This window comes from Pogona vitticeps, chromosome 2 (genome assembly GCF_051106095.1).
Source record: "Pogona vitticeps strain Pit_001003342236 chromosome 2, PviZW2.1, whole genome shotgun sequence".
Lineage (NCBI taxonomy): Eukaryota > Metazoa > Chordata > Lepidosauria > Squamata > Agamidae > Pogona > Pogona vitticeps.
Genome location: NC_135784.1, coordinates 301,856,094 through 301,870,344, shown reverse-complemented (window position 1 = coordinate 301,870,344; position 14,251 = coordinate 301,856,094). Strand labels below are relative to the sequence as shown.

At 43.7% G+C, this 14,251-nt stretch overlaps 1 long non-coding RNA gene across 1 annotated transcript; it reads right to left on the bottom strand.

Annotated features, from left to right (window-relative positions):
- Window positions 1-4,999: 4,999 nt before the first annotated feature.
- Window positions 5,000-11,488, bottom strand: LOC140704234 (uncharacterized). The gene is made up of 2 exons (XR_012083362.2): window positions 10,407-11,488; window positions 5,000-8,288 (listed from the first exon to the last, which is right to left on the bottom strand). It is a non-coding gene; the product is annotated as an uncharacterized LOC140704234 (long non-coding RNA).
- Between the last annotated feature and the right edge of the window lie 2,763 nt (window positions 11,489-14,251).

The window sequence follows — 14,251 nt, the reverse complement described above, 5'->3', positions numbered from 1 at the left end:
AAAATAACACGCAGGTGCAAGTTGCTAGGGTATCCTTAGCAAACAAACCAGGTTTCAGGTATTTGAGTTTTATGGTTTTGGAACTGTGGCAGAACAGAAGCTGCAAAGTCCTGGAGTACCCACCAGAAAAGGAATTGATATGTCACTTCTGAGTACACTGGTGCCTCACAAGACGATGTTAATTCGTTCCGTGAAAATCGCTGTCTTGCGAAAACATCGTCTTGCAAAACGCGTTTCCCCATTGGAATGCATTGAAATCTATTCAATGCGTTCCAGTGGGGAAAAACATCGTCGTCTTGCGAAAATCGTCCATAGAAAATATCGTCTTGCAAAATGCGGTTCCCCATTGGAATGCATTGAAATCTATTCAATGCATTCCAGTGGGGAAAAACATCATCTTGCGAAGCATCAGTCTAAAAAAAAAAGTCTTGCGAAGCACGGACCCAAACATCGTCTAGCGGAAATCGCCCATAGGAAAAACTGTTTTGCGAAGTGCTACTGCGATCGCAAAACCCCATCGTTTTGCGGATTAATCGTCCCACGAGGCAATCGTCTTGCAAGGCACCACTGTACTCTATACCTAGAACACCCTGGAAAAGGGTCACCATTAGTAAGAAACACATTGGTGGCACATAGTCATCCACTGCTAATTTTGCATTTGCACCTATACAAATGTTTGCACACAAAAAAGACCAATAATTTACTCAACAAGGGAAATGCGATAAGGGCACAGTCATTCCACCGTGGCTATGTATATTAACTATGAGCTTCCATATTGACCAGCAACCATGGTTTCTAATGAAGCCTAAATTATATAATTAAATGCTGTTAGTTCCAGTCCATGTATTTCACACAGGAATCTCCCTTTGAAATTCTTCTTTGAAGACTGGACACTTGCAGTTCACCAGCAGCATGTAGAGAGAGTGGCTTGTTCTGTTGCTTTCTTAGTGTTGATCTTCCCACTGTTTAAATCCCAGACACTGACAGGCTTATCCTCTGTAGAAAGGGTGTGTGTGTGTGGGGGGGGCACTGTTAGCTAACACTTGCTCCTCTGCACAACTGTAAAAGTTAATGTTCTGCACCTCTTAAGACAGAAATGGACTAAGATATAGGTCAAAATATCTGGAGGAAATCAGTGCCATTCTGCTGTGGTGGTTGGTTCATCTGCATGCAGGCCACGGTGCCAGATGGCATGGCAATGTGGTTTGGAATCTGGCACAGAATGCCCAGTTATTATCAAAATGCAACCATACGTATGTGAAGTGGCTTTGTAGATTGCCAGGCAGCATGGCTTATTTTTAGATGATGAAGTAAATTCTCTTTTCCAGCTGATTTGCACTTTCGTGTAATGAGGCCCTTGGGAAGGGCTGTTCCTTGTAATTCTTCTCCGCACATACCCTGGATGAAGGAGCTGAGATTTTCGAATGGCTCTCTAAAGTTACAGAATACACATATTAAGTGCATAGCTTAATATGCATCATCCTTATTCTAGATCCTGTTGCAAAGACGGGTACACAGAAACTAGTTTTCACCATTTGGATTTTATTTATTTGTTTGTTTTATTTATTCAAAAAAAAATTATACATAGCCAAGGTGGGTTTCCAGGTATTTCATTGCCCAGTATCCTAATGGTTAATTATCCTGGCATAAATGCAATAGCTGTCTGGAGAGTTCAGTAGTTTAGGTGCCACATCATAGGAAGGCAAGATTCTCTGGAAAAGACAACAATGCTTGGAAAAATTGAAGGCAGCAGAAAAAAGAGGAAGATCAAACAGGAGATGGATTGATGTCCTAAAGGAACTCACAGGCTTGTGTTTACAAGAGCTGAACAGAGCTGTTGCAGATGGGACATTCTGGAGATTGCTCATTCATAGTTGCCAAAAGTCAGAGGCGACTGAATGGGGTACCTCAGATATGTGTATGATAACACTCTGATGGCAGAAAGTGAGGAGGAATTAAAGAACCTTGTAATGAGGGTGAAAGAGGAGAGCGCCAAAAATAGTCTGAAGCTCAACATCAAAAAAAAACTAAGATCATGGCCACGGGTCCCATCACCTCCTGGCAAATAGAAGGGGAAGATATGGAGGAAGTGACAGATTTTACTTTCTTGGGCTCCATGATCACTGCAGATGGTGACAGCAGCCACGAAATTAAAAGATGCCTGCTTCTTGGGAGGAAAGCAATGACAATCCTTGACAACATCTTAAAAAGCAGAGACATCACCTTGCCAACAAAAGTCCAAATAGTCAAAGCTATGGTTTTTCCAGTAGTGATGTATGGAAGTGAGAGCTGGACCATAAAGAAGGCTGACCGCCAAAGAATTGATGCTTTTGAATTGTGGTGCTGGAGGAGGCTCTTGAGAGTCCCCTGGACCGCAAGGAGATCAAACCTATCAATTTTAAAGGAAATCAACCGAGAGTGCTCACTGGAAAGACAAATCCTGAAGCTGAGGCTCCAATACTTTGGCCATCTCATGAGAAAAGAAGACTCCCTGGAAAAGATCCTGATGATGGGAAAGAGGAGAAGGGGACGACAGAGGATGATATGGCTGGACACATAACAATATTTCCCTGGTGCAATCCAATTTTAGTGCCACTCAGATCTTCTTCATTCTCACTTGGGGTGGGGGATGCACTACTACATTAGAGTTTCTTACATACTAGGGAAAAATATTTGAAGCAGGGTTGTGATTGTGCTTCTTCTCAGCATTTTTATCTTGTTTTATTTCAGTCTCACAGCATTCCTTCCCAGTGGAAAGGGCAAGAAATCATTAACCCCGTACTTAGCTGGGTGTGGCCATTATACACTTCACTCTTCAATATGTTTAGCAAGATATATTCTTTGGAAACTACCACGAATTGTAGCTTTCAACTGCTAGTGATTTAAAAAGGACTTATGCAACGTTTTGGAGATATCTTTTGTCATTTCCTGAAATGAATTGCTACTCTTGACCCCTTTGACTCCCTGTTCCTCCATCGATTTGTTTCCAAACTATCTTCTTATTTCCAAAACATTTTTCTAGATGTCTACTTTAGTGCTTAATCGCATCTGCATTCTTGTTAACCTTATTTTTGGTGGCTGTAAGCAGAAGGGATGGAAGTTTTGCGATTAGAAAGTGATAAGATGTTATTCCTCCAAAGACAGATTGACCAAAATTCTCTTGGTGTTTGTGCAGCCTGTCACAGCCAATTGTGGCTAATCGATGAGGTGCCACGGAATGTCTCTGCCATGTGCCTGTCATACACCCATCTACACAACCGAGATGTGCCCTAGCACCTTTTCAGGTAACTGCCATTAGCTGTGGCAAATTACACAAGCCATTTTGCAAACACTAATAGGATTCTGGGCATTTTTCAAAGTTTCCATGACTCAGCAATCAATTTGCAAGTGAATTCCATGTTTATCTCTTGATGACCAAAACAATCTTGGAAACCTTGAAGTAGGAAAAATAAGCATCCTTTACCTCTTAAGGGAGTTGTACTTCCAGTTGCAAAACTGCAGTCTTTTCCATCTCTTCTCTGTTACTGTTCCTTGTCCCAGAAACGCACACCTGCAACAATTAACTTTCTTTCACATGTTTGTAACTGTGGGACAGAGCAAAAGGAAGCCATCGGCAAAGCAAAGCTCACTCAGCAGAGAATCCTCAAGGGTAATAAAGGACAGGTCATTAATGAAGACAAACGAAGGGATGCTGATAATTTAGAATCATCCATCCGGAGCAGCAACTGAGTGGCACTGGAACACGGTCAATAACTCCCTACACTAGAGTATCGTGACATGGTAATCCTCTCAAGTTGGAGATGAGGAGTTTTGTATGCCATGTGTCAGTATAAAAAGCATTGGCTCACATCTCGGTCAGTGCTGGGATTGATATCCCTTAAATCCAGAGCAAATTCTCAGGATTTCCCATCCCCATAGTTTTCCTATCTTCATGTCTTCCTTTAAAAACAACAACACAGTGCTTTAGGGTTGGCCCTACTATTAGACTCCTGGAGATCTCCTGTATGGAGAATTAGTGCAGGGAAATCGCCCCAGAGGGAGACCACAGCTGTGATACAAGGATACCTGCAAGCGGGATCTGAAGGCCTTAGGAATGGACCTCAACAGATGGGAAAACTTGACCTCTGAGCGTTCAGCCTGGAGGCACGCGGTGCCACATGGCCTCTCCCAATTTGAAGAGACCCTTGCCCAGCAGGCCAAGGCAAAGAGGCAGTCCAGAAAGCAGCAAAACCAGGGAGCTGGACAGAGGATAGATTGTATTTGTCTTCAGCGTGGGATTGTCACTCTCGAATTGGCATTCTCAGCCACAATAGATGCTGTTCTAAGTCCTTTATTCAGAGCACGTTACCATAGTCTCTAGAGACTGAAGGATGCCTACTATTAGACTTGACAAGGTTGTTGTCCTAGATATCAGGTTCTACCAGTGAGAGATTCTCTTTCCTCCCCACTCCCACAACGACAGTGCCCTTGACGCTCTAGAAGTCTCTCTTCTTGTCTCTGATTTTTTTAGGTGTGTTCTTTAGTTCCAAATCCAACCTGACTAGAGATGGGCACGAACTGCTCAACTGGTTCGTGCCAGTTCGTTCTTCCCATTAACACGTGTTTGGTGGTTCCCAGCACCACCTTCTCCAGCGGGTGCCGATTCAGAGGCAGAGCTCCAGCCCCACTTCCTCCAGCCACTGCATCTGAGTTGGCGCCCACCAAAGGAGGTGGGGCTGGGAAGCAGCAAACACTTGTTCCAAAGGACGAACCAGCACGAACCGCCAGTTCGGCAGTTCACGCCCATCTCTATTCCTGGCTCTACTTCACCAGCTTCCAGTTCCTGACATGATGCTCTCTTCCTGGCTTCCCTCTGATTGTTGCCAAGCATGATGGATGCCCCACGTCACTCCTGTCACTCACAGTCTGGTTCTCATTTCCACGAGCCTATGAAAGGAGTGGAGGGTCGGAGTCAGCAGATATCAGAGAGAAGCAGAGAGAAAGAAGCAGAGAGAGAGAGAGAGTCAGGGAAATAGTGAGAAGAAAAAATAATAGAGATAAGCTAGTCAAGATAAACAGACAGAGCACGTGGTGAAGGTGGCAAGATATATGATATTTCAATGATTTGATTATATGCATTGAATAAAGAACATATGTGATTATAATTAAAGTTAATACCTTTCAGTAAATCAGTTCTGTTGGCAACAACCTGACAAGTGTCTGACTAAAGTTCGTCATAGATTGTGGATAAAGGAAATCCACTGGTGGCAGTGAGAAAAAGGAGGGAATGTCTCCCAGTTGTTATTGGCTGGTGGGAAGACATAGCGGGAGCCCTTGTTTGAGGAAACAAGCAGGGGTTACTACATGGTAAACATCACACCAAGTTCTAAAATATATTTAAATCAGCTTTTACCCTATAGTTTTAAAGCTAGAACCACATGTGAAAGAATTTTGCTTCTTACCAAGGGGAGAGGAAGAAAACATAATATAATAGCTTTCACATAATTAATCCAGCCCCTTCCCGCCACTAGTCTTTCACCTCCCAAAGCTTAACCAAGGCCAGGCAACTTCCAGTGGTCCAAAGGCTTCCCATATCAGCCCCCAGAATTTCTTCTGCAGAACTACACCCCCATATTTTTCCTACAAAATTCTTTTTTTAATGGAAAAGGCTCCCTTCCGGTCTCCTGGGGATTTTTTTTAAAATTTTAAAAAAGGCTGCTTGGAACAGCAAGGGTGGTGAAAGACCCCCTTCTGAAAACACAGAGAAATTGCCTTCCACAGTCCCTAGAGAGCACAAAGGAACTTTAGGAATATTTTTTTTAGTGTGGGTGCTGGGTTGGGACAGGAATACTGAAAACTACATTTGGACACAGAGTTTGCAAGCAGCCTTCATGCAGCTTAACCTTTTGTGAATATGGCTCTTGGGCTTTAGAAAAGCCTTCTTTTGCTGATGGAACACAAGCGCTACAATAGTTTTGCCCTGATGAAAACACCCATGATGGCTACAAAATCATCCTTGTTATAAACAGAGGTCTGAGTTGTGGCTGACAGGAATACCCCAAATGGAAATAAATGCTTGTAGGAGCAAATTTACACGGCTGATTCAATAATGACTACATCATGTGAATGTGTAAATTACAGTGAAAATTTTCTGAACTTTAACTCCTTATACACTGCATAACTCTGTTCCACATGCACATAGCTGGGCTGGGCACAAGCCTTTCCTTGTGAGATAAATGGACTAATGAGAGAGAGAAAGAGAGAGAGAGAGAGAGAGAGAGAGCATTTTAAAATCCTCCTCCTTCGGGAGTAAGGGGATCTAATCAGGGCCACAATTCATGATGAACTTGTATCTTAGTATCAGAACATCAGATCTCTCTGACAGTATTGGCCTCAAATGAATCTTGAACACGAATATTTTAATGTGGCTACTTCTTGTCCAAGAAAAATATAGGAGTAGAATTATATGTCTTGCTTCATCGTACGTTGGGTACCTCTGATGCTCCTTGTTAAAAAAATAGGAGCAGAATTCTAATCTTCACCATCCGTTATTTGTATTTGCTGGGATCAAAGGCTTTATCAGAGTATGGGCATTAATGAACATATCTCATTGTGACTTTGTTAATGTCTGGATGATTGTCGTCCATCACTGTAGTTTGAGCTATGACCCACCAGTTTTAGAGTGCATCCCATTAGCAAAAGCTGTTACACCCTGTAGGTGGTCTTTTGCTACGTAACAGTCTTATACATTGTAATGGGTGCAACTAAAACCCGTGTTTCGTTTCTGACCAATATGTGTATTCCCTGCTGTATAATATAGGAACAGTGATCTAATTCAGCTTGTGAAATCATGGCCTTCCTCATCTTGTGGAAGACAAATCAGGAAGATCTGACTATTTTCTTTGTATAATGAATGTCATCTACAAATAATGTAAGCACAGCAAGGGTGAATCTATCTTCTTTCCAACATAGTCACTTCCTGCCTTCTCCCACTTCATTTTGACTGTCATAAGAGGTAGCTGTAAACCTATTTTAGGAGATCCAATGTCAGACCTTTAATGAGAAGCATTGCTACTGGCTGAGCAGGGCACGTATTACTCAAGGTTAAGGACTTTCACAAATCAGTCCAGGAACACTATGCACCTTTAATGCACAGTTTTGGAATGCTACATTTCTGTGTCTCTCGTAGTATGGAGACGGCTGTCTGTGTGGTTCTTCTGGCTTAACTTCAACAAGACGAAGAAAATGCCGATTGAGCAGGTCATTGTGTGCTGGAAATGAATATTATAACAAGACATCCTGACTTCCAGACTGATAGGAAACCATCTGCTTGTTCTCTTGTGTCACGCAGTGGAGGTGCAGACCAACAACATCTGGCTGATTCGAAGGGTTGTCTTATCCAAGCCCAGTTTAACACTAAAAAATTGTAAGAAGGGAGGATAAGGGATTGGACGCTGCCCCTTGAGACTTAGCTACTGGATACCAGCCTGGGCAGATTCAGGTTGCTGGTCAGTCATCTCTACTATAATGATTTCTATTGCATTTCCAGTTAACTGTGTTGTCTTACAGTGTGTACATGTAGCAGCTTTCAAACTTCCACCTTCATAGCTCTGCTGGGCTTATGAAAGTGCTCATCTAGATGGAATGTTGGTTCCTCCTTGTTTATGCTAACCATTGGGGCTAGGGTGTCCTGGGAGTTGCAGTCCAGTAAAATAATATTATCTTCCTATGTATCAGGCAGCATTTTGACAATGCTTTCTGCAATCGGTTCTGCAGTTCAGCCTAAGTTCATGAGACCTCTTCACAATATGTCAGACCTGAGACAGGGTTGACCCAACTATGCTGATGCTGGAGGCAAGGCAACACACAGTGACTCCTATCCACTTGAATCAAGATGTGTAGCACCCAATGCCAACCAAGTTATTTTGATACCTGAGGAAGGCAATCACGCATGCACCTCTCTCTATCACCTTGGTAGTCAAAAAATACAACAGTATCAAATTAATTAAACATTTAATGACTCTCATTCAATGCAAATCTGTTGGTTCAGTTACAGTAGTTGCCTCACTCTGCTGAACAGAAGAGCCGGATTTAAGCTGAAGAGCTATTTTCCCTTATAGACACAAGGAATATTTCTTTTCTATTAAAAGGCATGTTGCGGCTACAGTAGGAAAATGGTTTCCTCTCTCTCTTCTTCCACAGTTTTTCTCCTGCTTGATGTACTTTCCCATCTTCCAGCCTGCTTTCAGGCAGTGAAAGAGAAACTCAAACATGAATGGATCCAATGAAGCTCCGCCATAAAGAACCAGCTGAAAAGGAAGGGTGGGGAAAAAAGAGATATTTACGTCTCATCCACAGCAAAGGCAAACACCCTAACTAAGCAAAGGGAGAGCAGAGAGGGGCAACCAAAGAGAACACAGCTTGAGTGATCCCCCCCTCCCCAAATGATAAAGTTATTTGTAGATGCCCTTTGAAGAAGGTGGGTCAAATACATTTTAATTTGGATCTAATTGCTGAAGCATAACGATGTGCAATAAATAGGGCATGATTAATAGTAAAACTTGTTCTCCCCCACATCTTCATGTGCAGGGAGGTCCATTCATTGCAGGCGACTTTTAAATAATAGCTATTGAATCCATGTAAATCCCCTTTTACCATAGCAACAGCCCTGGCACTCGGTTGCTCATGAGACCCTGTTAAGCAAAGACAGTAAACATCCTCATTCCCAGTTTTGTAGCAGAATCCCAGTCAATAACTTGGGGAAGGAAGGAAAGAGAGAGAGAGCAAGAGAATACTTTTAAAAATTGATTGGAGTTTCTTCAGCCTTGGCTAATCTTCCACTCCATCCAATGCTGTTCCATGTAGGATTACTAAAGCTATTCGCATGTGAAACATGTGTCAGTCTTATTTACATCATGTATAGCTGCCAGAGATGTTGGCAAGTCTGTGGGTCAAAGCCCCAAGCCCCAAGTCTGAGTTCCTATTAAAAACAAGCTCTTTTCCTCCCCAGAAAAAAAAGGGAGGTGGATGGGTTCCAAATTGCAAGTCAAGTCCAAGTCATTGGGGGGGGGGGGGGAGACTCTGAATCAAGTCTGAGTTGAGTCACCAGTGTGACTTAAGTCTGACTTAACAGCAAGTCCTGAAGTCCCCATCCCTGATAGCTGCCAGATCTTTTCCCAGTGAATCTTGGGAACTGTAGTTTGGTTATGAGAGTGAGATTCCCTCAGGCCATTTCACAGAGCTAGTTTTCGAAGGGGGAAAATAAATCATTGTCCAGATCAAAGTGGACAAAGTGTAGCAATACTTGCATTCCTGAGCCTGCCCGTGTGCCTGTTTCTTTCAAAGGAGTATTGCAAACACAAACTTTACCATAATGTTTTTTTTAAATATTTATAACGAAATAGCAAAACTGACGTAACAAAACTGGATGCTTCAATTTTGACATCCCAAGATCTTTTCACCAGCACCAAAGCAGGAACTGCTTGAAGAAATAAAGAATTCGACTATCTCTTTGATGCCAAGTGAGAACAAAGTCTCAGACTGGGGTAGGACATCCACAACATCAATTTATTTATTTAACAAATTTGTGCACTGCCTTTCTCCTTAAAAGGACTCAAAGCAGCTTAGATCAGTAGAAGTCAATATTTAAAAGCTAACAACAATGAGTATACAAATATTAAAAGGAATCAAACAATTTCCAGACTAAAAATGGTGAACAAAATCAACACCAAAGACAGATTCAAAGCAACAAGGCACAACATTTAAATTGTTCCTCAGATAGTCAATCACTCCATTTAAATCACCCCTCAGATAGCTAATCACTAAGGGAAAGTCTGTCTGAAGAGAAAGGTCTTTGCCTGCTTGTGGAAGGACAGCAAAGATGGGGCCAGGCTGGCTTCCTGTAGCAGGCTCATAAAGGGACACATTTTCTTTGGAATACCTTGGGGCTAAGCCATTTAGGGCTTTAAAGGTTAAAACCTGTGTCCAGTACTGGATTGGTAGCCAGTGGAACTACTGTAAGGGGGGGTTATGTGATTCCTGCAAGCAGCCCTGGTTAACAATCCGGTGGCAGTGCTTTGTAGCTTTCTAAGACCCTTGATTTAGCTTAATAAAGGCACTTATCTGGATTCCAAACATAGTTATCGAACTGTTTGAGACAGAGCTTTTTAAACATTATTGCCCTCACCTGCCCTCGTTCCCTTTATTTTACAGAGGCTTCTGGAAAGATGTCACCCTTTAATCATAATCCTCCCTTGTTTTCCTGCTGCTGCATCTGCCTTCTATAACTTACCACAGAAAAAACCACTAAAGAGAAAAAGAAATAGCTGAACAGTGTCAAGGAGAGGAGCTCTCCATTCTGAAATGCTCTTAAGTTTGTTGTTTAGGCTTATGGGTGCTTCTAGGGAAAGCTTTTGTTCTATAGTCACCTGGCCCCATTCACAGGATTTTAGAGAAGTCCCAGATGCTGTGGTCTTTTACTTGTAACCTTTTATTGAATCCTCAGCACTTCTTTCATTTTTGTCTTTTTTTGCAAAACTGTAAGTTAAGGAGAGAAAGAGAAAGTAATTACACAATGCCTTTTGATTCCAAACATGCGGAGCCGCCTGTCTGGATGCCTTCTACTGTATGTCCTGTGTCTGAATAGCTTTATTAAACTCTCATCCGTTTAATAGGTTTGTTACTTGTTTTCTTATTAACGTGTAACTGAAGAAGCACATTGGCTTGTAACCAACCCTGCAGCTGAACTTCTGCTGTAACCTATTTCAGACCACAACTTTAAAACTTTTAGGATAAGGAGCAGGATAATCTATTGGCTCTACTGATGTGTACTGTGTTATGCAGTTGTGAAGCATTTTAGGGTTTTGGGGGAGCAAGTCAAGGGCTCAATCCAAGGTTGCATCCTCCTGACAATCATAGCAGTTTTCAAAGAGGAACCCCCGTTATGACGAAAATCAAAGCAAAAAGTGTCATGGCATCTTGAAGACGAAGAGTCCTATTTCCATGTGAGCTGTACAATCTGTGCTCCCAAATGGATGGAGCATAATAGTTAATCCACAGGACGATGTATACAGACGGTCCATGGTGGAGAGGGCACAAAAGAGGTAGAGAAAAGAAGGCCGTTAAACTGGGAATAGTCTTTCCATCCATCAGCACCTTGACAGGCCAACACAGTGCAGTTGTTTATTTATTTATTTATTTAACTTATATGCCCGCCCACACTACCCAAAGGTCTCTGGGCGATTTACAACAATTAAAATATAGTAAAAAAGATGAAACAATTAAAATACAATTAAAATATATACTCTAAAAATTGCCACCAAGACCCACAGTTGATATTATTTCAATTAAAAGCCTTCTGGAACAGGAAGGTTTTGACCTGGCGCCGAAATGTCATCAGCGTCGGCGCCAGACGAATCTCCTTCGGGAGGGCCTTCCATAGTCTGGGGGCAGCTGCCGAGAAGGCCCTTTGTCTACAAGCTCTCCCTCTTACCTCCTTGAGGGACGGCTCTTTCAAAAGGCCCCCTGGCTAGATCTTAACTGCTGGGCAGGCTCATATGGAAGGAGGCGGTCCTTCAGGTATCCAGGGCCCAAGCCGTTTAGGGCTTTATATGTCAAAACAAGCATTGTGAATTGGGCCCGGGCAGCAACTGGTAGCCAATGTAATTTAAATAGGATCGACTTGATGTGTCCCCTAGCGGCCCCACCACTCACCAGCCACGCAGCTCGATTCTGGACCAGGTGCCGTTGCCGGACCATCTTCAAAGGCAGCCCCATGTAGAGCGCATTGCAGTAATCTATGCAAGATGTTACCAGTGCATATGTAACTGTCATGAGACTCTGCTCGTCCAGGTAGGGCCATAGCTGGTATAATGTCTGCAGCTGAAGGAAGGCGCCCCTGGCCACCAAGTCCACCTGGTCTTCCAGAGTTAGACTGGGGTCCAGGAGCACCCCCAGGCTGTTGAATGACTTATTGACCTATCTGTTGCCCATTATCAACATTGCTCAAACCATCTCATTCAACAGCATTCTACAGCCTAGAGCCCTCCAGATGTTTTGGCTGGGGATAAGGGGAGTTGTTTAACACATCTGGAGGCTGCCAGTTTTGGGGGGGGGGCTTTTACCTGTGGTCCCTGGCTGTCTTTTGCTCAGGTCCCTTGCCCTCCTTAAGCTTCAGCCTCACGAGTGAGCTGTATACACAGCTGTTAAAACCACACGTGCTGCCAGGAAAAAAGGATGAGAGCCCTAGCTAATTTTTGATACTTAAACATGGAAACATACCTTCTGGGGTTGGGTGAGATGCATAACTCTAAATGTTTTTTTAAAATTAATATTATTCAGGCACTCACTAAGGCACATTGGGCTTCTCTCTCTTCTCCTTACTCTGTTATGGAATTACTTATTTACTTAACATTTATAAATGTACCTATTTTCATCTGGAAAATCCAGGAAAATCACAAAATCAAGGCGCCAGGCTCCCCCCCTCTAGGCACATGTGATGATTGAAACAAAAGCAGCACATTCCTTAGCAAAATATTCATGGAGGCCTACCCGGCTTTCTTCCCCGAAGCCTCCAAGAGGAATGGGCACAGTTTCCAGGAAAATCACAAAATCAAGGCACCAGGCTCCCCCCCTCTAGGCCCATGTGATGATTGAAACAAAAGCAGCACATTCCTTAGCAAAATATTCATGGAGGCCTACCCGGCTTTCTTCCCCGAAGCCTCCAAGAGGAATGGGCACAGTTTCCAGGAAAATCACAAAATCAAGGCACCAGGCTCCCCCCCTCTAGGCCCATGTGATGATTGAAACAAAAGCAGCACATTCCTTAGCAAAATATTCATGGAGGCCTACCCGGCTTTCTTCCCCGAAGCCTCCAAGAGGAATGGGCACAGTTTCCAGGAAAATCACAAAATCAAGGCACCAGGCTCCCCCCCTCTAGGCCCATGTGATGATTGAAACAAAAGCAGCACATTCCTTAGCAAAATATTCATGGAGGCCTACCCGGCTTTCTTCCCCGAAGCCTCCAAGAGGAATGGGCACAGTTTCCAGGAAAATCACAAAATCAAGGCACCAGGCTCCCCCCCTCTAGGCCCATGTGATGATTGAAACAAAAGCAGCACATTCCTTAGCAAAATATTCATGGAGGCCTACCCGGCTTTCTTCCCCGAAGCCTCCAAGAGGAATGGGCACAGTTTCCAGGAAAATCACAAAATCAAGGCACCAGGCTCCCCCCCTCTAGGCCCATGTGATGATTGAAACAAAAGCAGCACATTCCTTAGCAAAATATTCATGGAGGCCTACCCGGCTTTCTTCCCCGAAGCCTCCAAGAGGAATGGGCACAGTTTCCAGGAAAATCACAAAATCAAGGCGCCAGGCTCCCCCCCTGGAAACTGTGCCCATTCCTCTTGGAGGCTTCGGGGAAGAAAGCCGGGTAGGCCTCCATGAATATTTTGCTAAGGAATGTGCTGCTTTTGTTTCAATCATCACATGGGCCTAGAGGGGGGGAGCCTGGTGCCTTGATTTTGTGATTTTCCTGGAAACTGTGCCCATTCCTCTTGGAGGCTTCGGGGAAGAAAGCCGGGTAGGCCTCCATGAATATTTTGCTAAGGAATGTGCTGCTTTTGTTTCAATCATCACATGGGCCTAGAGGGGGGGAGCCTGGTGCCTTGATTTTGTGATTTTCCTGGAAACTGTGCCCATTCCTCTTGGAGGCTTCGGGGAAGAAAGCCGGGTAGGCCTCCATGAATATTTTGCTAAGGAATGTGCTGCTTTTGTTTCAATCATCACATGGGCCTAGAGGGGGGGAGCCTGGTGCCTTGATTTTGTGATTTTCCTGGAAACTGTGCCCATTCCTCTTGGAGGCTTCGGGGAAGAAAGCCGGGTAGGCCTCCATGAATATTTTGCTAAGGAATGTGCTGCTTTTGTTTCAATCATCACATGGGCCTAGAGGGGGGGAGCCTGGTGCCTTGATTTTGTGATTTTCCTGGACCGCGCGCCTAACGGCGCGCGAAATTCTCAAATCCTAATATGGTAAATATGAGTGGCCTGAGGGAGGGCAGAGTTCTTACCTTTAATGGTGTATGAGCAAGAGAGCATGTTTAATGGCGCATGAAACTCTCTAATCCTATTTCTTACCCTAACCTGAGAAATTAGAGAGCCAATCAACATTGCATACTTCCACACTATTAGAGAGCAGGCCGGGTAGGTGGGGCTCGTCAGCCATGGAAGGCAGCCCATCTAGGAGAAGGAAAACTCCGACTTTAAACCTCCACTG